Source organism: Physella acuta, unplaced genomic scaffold (assembly GCF_028476545.2).
Source record: "Physella acuta isolate Inbredline_101_S28 unplaced genomic scaffold, ASM2847654v3 ptg000662l, whole genome shotgun sequence".
Lineage (NCBI taxonomy): Eukaryota > Metazoa > Mollusca > Gastropoda > Physidae > Physella > Physella acuta.
Genome location: NW_026732181.1, coordinates 180,137 through 188,607, shown reverse-complemented (window position 1 = coordinate 188,607; position 8,471 = coordinate 180,137).

Sequence of the window (8,471 nt, the reverse complement as noted above, 5' to 3'; positions counted from 1 at the left end):
GCCATTACGAAGTTCTCTTGCCTTTCACAAACACACGTGATGACCTTGTGGTGCCATCTGTTGACAACGTCGGCATGTGCACCAGCATTACGCACCCATGTGATCTCCACACTGGTGTGACGTCACCTGCCCACGCTCCTGTTACTGATGAACATTTTTACCCCCCCCCCCCCCCCCCCGAACGAAATGAAATTTATATAATTTATATAGAAAATATATACTTTTAACAGTGTCCACCCCCCCCCCCCCGAAGAAAGTCTACGGCCCCCCCTCCCCCCCCCCCCCCGAAAATTTTAAGTGCGCCCCCGGAGAAAAAAAGTCTGGAAGAAACACTGCAGAGGACTTTAAATGCACCATTTGTTACAAAACCTTCCGACTCCAGGGATATCTCAAAGCACAGTTAAAAACACACTCCACTTAACGAATGATGCAATGTGAATATTGCCAGCAATACTTCAAAACAATTCGCACTCTTATGAAGCACTTACAAACTAAACATGCACATGTAGAAACACATTCAACAACATTTCTTTGCAGCATTTGCGACAAATAGTAGTTTCTCGCACGCAATTATCTTATTAACCATTTGAAAAAAAAACGGGAATGGTCTCCCCTAAACTTTTTCGAATATTCTTATATAAAAAAATAGGGGATGCGAACTCCGGATATAGACATGAATTTTAATCCATTTTAAATACTTAAACTTTTAAAAATAGAATAAAATCTCGTAGAAAACAGAATTGCACACCAGTGATGGCTGTGAACGCCAAATAAAATGTGCATAATAGTGCGGAATATTATTAGTACTTTATAAATTTACATTAGTTATTTGAGAAATCGGAAATAGCGAAAATTACTACTTCCGGTCAACGGAAATCAGTCAAAATTTGAGAGAAGGCAGAGGATTAGATATTTTACTTACATGTGAAATTTCATTAATCGATCTGAGATATTACTCAAGTTATAGGCTTTTGAAAAATTCAAAGTAAAAAAGTACCACTTCCGGTTATCGGAAATCGTTCAAAAGTGATACGGATCTACGATTTTGATAAAATACTAATATATTAAATTTCAAAAATCATCAACCTAGCTGTAACGGTACTCAAGTTATCGTGTTTACAAACACACAGACACACACACACACACAGACACACACACAGACATACAGACAAGATTGCAAAATTATGTTTTTCTGTATCAGTGAGGTGTAAAAATTTCGATTTTTTTTTTGCACGATTACAAGACTTTCTCCATGCTTCGTATATACGAGAAAGTAAAAAACTCATGCCCTGATGAAATCCTTCTTTGAGTGTGTACATTGCAAACGTTCATTCAAACAGTTGCATCTTCTCGCAAAACACATGCACATTTATCACATTCAACTTTCCGCTGCGTTTCAAGAACACACTGCCAATTCCATCGAAGAACATGACATTGGACTACCTACCGCACAATGTACTTCTTGCAATGCTCTTCATTGGCCATCAGAGGTATACAAATCCGGACATTACACTAAGTGTTGTCATTATTTGTTATTACAAAACCTCTTTAGTGGCAAGAATCCGCTGTCCCGACATTTCTGTGATCATATCTGGGAATACAACTCTGCTTTAGCTTTCGCATCAATTGGCGCCCACATTGCTCAACCACCTGGCAATGGACCGTTTGCTTTCCGAATCCACGGTCAAATTTATCATCAAGTATCTCCTTTGTACACCTATCCTAACACGACCCCTCGATACGGCCAATTATATATCTTCGATTCTACTGAGGCTACCACTCAAGGTTTGTAAAACGATTGTAACAGAGCTTGCAGTTGAATGTTGTTGTTGCAACAAGACAAAATGATACGACATGTTAACCCCTTCGCTAAATTGTACATGCAAATGCACGACATTATTACTCATAGTAACCCTGTTACTACTGTACGAATGGTATTCATGGAAAATCCAACTCTGGACATGAGAAGGTACAACGCACCATCCTGTCAAACTGATGTTGCTGCTATCTTTGTAGGGGAAGACGGGGAACCTCTTGCACAACGCGATATTTGCATATACCCAAGAGGAGATGCTTGCAAGCGTATCTCAGTACTCAATATGAACTGTGAGCCCATGGTGTATCCACTGCTATTTCCTTCGGAGATCCAGGATGGCACATACAATTAGCCAATGTTTAAGAAAAGCAGACCGCGAACAGAACCCGAGTCACACAACTCCAATTTTATACTCACATGTTTGCCATGAGATCTGCATTCAGCATCTTACATTCCAGCGGCAAACTCTTCCAGCAAAATGTAGTCGACGCATATGCCAAAACAGAAGGCGCGCGTTTACATTACCTACGCTCCCATCAACAAGATTTGCGCGTAGAACAATACAGGGGACTGATTGATGCTATCGCTGCGAAGGCACAAGACAATAACATTTACCCTGGACAGTTGATCATTCTTCCCTCTACATTTCAAGGCAGTCCACGGTACATGCAACAGAATTACCTGGTACCAAGACGCGATGGCGATTGTCCGCAAATGTGGAAAGCCTGACTTATTCCTAACATTCACCTTCATCCTGCTTGGCCTGAAATCTCTAACGCCATTTCCCATCATGAGCGACCAGAACACAGACCTGATGTCGTTGCCCGCGTCTTTCATATCAAAGTGCGGGAGTTACTAACTGACATTCTGGACAGGAATATTTTCGGCAATGTAGTCGCATACATTTTCGTCATTGAGTTCCAAAAACGAGGCTTGCCTCATTTCCATATGTTACTGACACTTGATTCACAGTGCAAAATAAGGACCAAAGATGACATAGACAAATATGTCTGCCCTGAGATTCCAAATCCCGAAATACACCCTCGACTTTTCCAAATTGTCACTAAACGCATGGTGCATTGACCGTGTGGCACGCTCAATGCCAGCTCACTTTGCATGAAAGACGGCAAGCGCACCAAAAATGCCCCAAAGGACTTCAACGCCGAGACTCAAGAAAACACACAAGGGTACCCCATATACCGCCGAAGACAGGGCACAGCTGCCATTGTTGGCAAACACGAAATCGACAATCGTTGGATAGTACCTTACAATCCCTGGCTTTCTCAGAAATTCAATGCTCATATTAACGTTGAAGTGTGCGCGTCCAATCAATGTATCAAGCATCTATATAAGTACGTCTACAAAGGACACGACGCTGCATCCATTGCACTTCAGAAGGAGCCGGCCGATGGTGTTTTCCAACATGACGAAATACAAACTTTCCTTGATGTTAGGTATGTTAGTGCTCCGGAGGCTATGTGGCGTTTGAACGAGTACAGTCTTTCAGAAAAATCGCACGTTATTACACGATTACCAGTTCATTTGCCAGAACAACAAGTCGTCTTCTTTCATGAGAGTCAGGAAGAACGAGCACTACAAAGACAGGCCAACAAAAACATCATGCTCTTAGCTTGGTTTGAACTTAATAAAACTGATCCTGAAGCTGTGGAGTTACATTACACTGATGTTCCCCAACATTACACATTCCAACAATCCTCTGGAAAATGGCAAAAGATAATTAGAGGAGGTGCAAAAGTGATCGGTAGAGTGCCTGTTGTTGCCATTAACGACACCGAACGTTATTACCTCAGGCTTCTCCGTACCCGTTCCGTAAGCATCACGAGTTTCAAGCATCTACGAACTGTCAACGGCGTAGAATGTAACACTTTCAAAGAGGCTTGTCAACTATTAGGTCTTCTTAAAGACGAGAAGATATGGCATGATACACTTATAGAGGCATCTAAGATACGAATGCCAGCGTTTTTGCAACAACTTTTCGTTTTCATCTGTGTCTTCGGCGAACCACATAACGTTCCACACCTTTGGGACACGCATAAACTCTCCCTTTCTGATGACTTTCTCAGAACATATTCCACACGCACCGCTTGCTTGTATATTCGCAGAAATAAATGACATGCTCCAACCACATGGCCTCAACCTGCACATATTACACCTACCCCTCATTGACATTCTTCCAATGTGTCATTCATCTTGAACACTCAGGCTGGACACTCCCGCGCTAAGGAACACTACGACAAACTCAACACAGAACAAAAGCACGCTGTTGACACTGTTTTGGACGTTGCATACACAGACTCCCAACCGCGGCAAACCTGCTTCTTCTTAGAACAGGGAAAACCTTTGTCTATAAAACCCTGATCCATACCATCAGAGCCAGAGGAGACATTCAAATTACCGTTGCATCTACAGGAATAGCTGCAACATTGTTACCGGGTGGACGGTATTTAAAATCCCGTTGAAGCTCACTACTACTTCCACATGCAATATCAAACCTATCTCGCAGCACGCGCAACATATTCTGCAATCCAAATTGATTATATGGGACGAGGCGCCAATGACACATACATACACATTTCAGGCAGTCGACAGATTGTTACGTGATCTCACAGGTGAGACGCACCCATTTGGAGGGAAAACAATACTATTGGGAGGAGATTTCCGTCAAATACTCGCCGTCATTCTGGGTGGCTCCCGAGCACTCACTGTCGCCAGTTGCATTAAAAACAACCTTTGTGCCGTTACATGCATGTACTTACACTGACGACAAATATGAGAGCTCTTCCTGACGACAGCATTTTGCAAAATGGCTTCTCGATGTTGGAGACGGGACAATTGGAACACCTGTAACATTACCGTCACATTCTTTCCCTCTTCATTATGATCCCGTTCAACAACTATATGGCGGCCTCGACTTCTCAACTGTCACTTCGGAACAACTCAGTACGCGAGCTATACTAAGTGTCACGAACGAAGACTTCCTGCACCTGAATGAACAAGTATTGAAAATTATCCCAACCGACGAAGTAACTTTCACCAGCGTTGACTTCATCGTCACAGACGATCCCGCAGATGAACTTTCATTCCCCAGGGAATTTCTTAACAGTCTTACCCCTACTGGCATGCTTCCGCATAAACTCAAAATCAAAATTGGTTCAGTCGTCATGTCAGAAGCGTAGCGAGGGGGGGGGGGTGTGGACCGCACCGGCTGACACCATTTAATGGGGTGACACCAAGGCAAAAAAATAGCAAAATATATAGAGAAACATGATAATTTTACTTAATTAATAAGTAATTAATTCGAGTGTTAAATAGTCTTTTAGGAGGTGCAAATCGAAAGTTTGAGGGGGGGGGGTGCAAATCGAAAGTTTGAGGGGGAAGGTGCAAATCGAAAATTAAAAGTTTGTCCCCGGGAAGGGTCGCTACACCTCTGGGGGGTGACACCATTAAATGCCGCACCCGGTGACACCCGGCCTAGCTACGCCACTGGTCTCTGTAAATGTAATGGCACTTGTGATGGATTGGAATCACTGACGAGAAGCCGCGTTGATTGTTAACAGTAGTTTATTCACACCATGAGGAAAAAGAGAGAGAGAGGGCGGAAGTCATGAGACACTTATATACATAACATGTAAGGGACATCACTCAAGATAACAATATAAATATAATACTAATACAGAAGAGTGAGTTCCCTTGACTTCACAAGTCTCACTATATTACATCCCTTTACCCTTAGTAAACACAACACATCTCTCAATAGAACAATTCACAGTATCCTAAAATCACCAATGAGAAATTATATTGATTCATGAACACTATGGTAGATTACATCCTTACAGACAATGCACAATATGTTACAACACAATTAAAATACAAACAATGATGTCAAAGTCCTTTTGACCTTTAAAATCATAGGTCTAACTTATTTGGGACTTTGATTGTCCTGTTTGACCTTCTCAGTGGCTTTTGATTTGGTGACTCAATATTCTGACCATTTGGATTCTCTATCTCAGGAGGTCTAGGATTTAAATCATTAACTCCAGAATTTACATTTTCTGACTCCAGACTACTTGGTTCACTCATATCAACAGAACTTGGTTGTGGAACAAACTGAGTTGGTGTGAACTGTTCAGATTTGGTGGGATTGATAGATTCACACTTATTATCTGCACAAGTTATTTTTAACTGGTCTGCATGTCTACGGACAATAAGTCCATCATTTGTTTTTACTTTATAAGACACAGGTCCTGTACATTGAACAATTTGACCTGGTATCCATTTTTCCTTTCTCCCATAATTTCTTAGATACACATTCTCATTAACACCAAATTCTCTTTCAATGAATGTTTGTCATGATTTAATGGAACTATTTTTGAATTGGCATCTGAAAGTATTATGCTATTATTCAGATCCTTAATTGACATAGATTTCTTTGATTGATCAATTTTCTCAGGTAATCTGATAGTGCTTTCCTGGTAACCAAAAATACTGTTTATGAGTAATATTCTGGACCATATCACTTTGCAACTGTGATCCAGTATTTGAAATGGGTGTATTAAATGGCAAAAATCTTTTTTCTTTTCTTTTGATGTTACCCTTTTAGTTTCTGTAAGTGCTAATGATGTTAGCAAGGTTGTTTGATGATCACATTCCTTCTTACTTAAAGCATTTGAAATTGCCATATCACCATAATCATTTATTAAGTTACAAATACTTTGTTTAGGCAACTCTGACTGATAATGGACTGCATCTTCTCCATCTTTTATATTATCTTCACAAAGGGTTTTATTTCTTATTTAATATGGCCTTAAGTCATCATTCACAGACTCTTCAGGCCAACCATTCTTACAGTACTCATATACTTTTATTAAGCACTCATCTTTTTGTGTTTCTCTTTTAATATCATTCACATTTATATTGGAGTTATCCATGATAGTGAAGAGAACAAATACATCTTCTGGTACATAGCTAAGGCTTTGGTTTTTTAAAGGTAATCTACTAAGACTATCTGCACTATTCTCAGATCCAGGTTTGTATTTCAATTCATAATTTATGCAGTTAGTGTGATAGCCCATCTTTGAATTCTTGGTGAGGCATGCTCAGGTAGGGTTTTGTTTTCTCCAAATAAACCTAGCAATGGTTTATGATCTGTAAAGATGGTGAACTTCCTACCAAACAGAAACTTATGAAATTTCTTAACACCAAAAATGATGCCTAAGCCTTCCCTATCTAACTGAGAATAATTTTTCTCAGCCTGGTTCAAAGATCTACTGGCAAAAGCAATGGGTCTGTCACCCTTCTCATCCATGTGGGACAAGACTGCTCCTGCACCATCTGGTGAAGCATCACATGTTAATATAAGTCTTTTCCCTGGGTCATAGTGAGTTAGTAAGGTGTCAGAAGCCAAAGCCTCTTTTGCTGTATTAAAAGCAGTATCTTGTTGTTTACCCCAGTGCCAAGTTGCATTTTTCTGTAGCAGCTTGTACAGTGGTGATAGTTTACCAGACAGATTCCCTATGAACTTTGCATAGTAATTTATCAAGCCCAAAAAAGCTCTTAGTTGTTGGGTATTTTCAGGTTTGGGTGCTTCTTTAATGGCTTTTGTTTTCTCAGGTTGATGTCTGATGCCTTGCTTGCTTAATATATAACCAAGAAAACTAATTTCTGTCAGCATGAATTGACATTTATCTTTGTTTATCTTTAAACCTTTTTCACCAACTATTTTCAAGACTTTATCTAGTGTTTTAAGATGTTCAGTGTCATTCTTACCAGTTATGTACACATTGTCAAAGTACACACAAACATTTGGAATGTCCTTAAAAATACTGTCCATGACAGCCTGGAAAATTCCAGGGCTGGATGATATGCCAAAACATAGTCTTTCATATTGGTAGAGTCCTTTATGAGTGTTTATTGTCGTATAGACTTTTGAATCTGGATGCAGTTCTAGTTGAGTGTAAGCATGACTAAAGTCTAATTCAGTGAATTTGTCTCCTCCTGCCAAATTCAAAGAAATTTCCTCAATGTTAAGAATAGGGTACCTATTTAGCTCTATTTGCTTGTTCAATGTAGCTTTATAGTCTCCACAAATTCTTACAGAACCATCCTTCTTTAACACTGGCACAATGGGCGTTGCCCAATCGGAATAGTCTACCTTCTTTATGATGCCATTAGATTCCAATCTACTTAGCTCATTTTCAATTTTATTCCTCATTGCATAAGGTGGAACTCTAGCTTTGCAGTATCTTGGATTTGTGTCTTTAATGCTTATCTTCACTGTTCTATCATTTAGTAAACCTGAATTGCCAAAAACACTTTTATTTTCAGATATTACTTTATCTATTGAAGTAAGACTAGATTCTCTTGCATTGTTCAATGAACATATACTCTCCCAATTTAACTTAAGATCACTTAACCAGTTCCTACCTAGTAATGGTGGTCCATTTCCTTCAACCACAAGAAGAGGAAGTTTAACACTTTGACCATTATAACTTACATGAACCATACACTCTCCTATTACCGGAACATTGTCACCAGTGTATGTTGTTAGACACTTGTGACATGGTTGTAGAGGCACTGATCCTCCTGTGACAGCGTCAAAGTCTTTCTTTGTTATGACTGTTAGAGATGCTCCAGT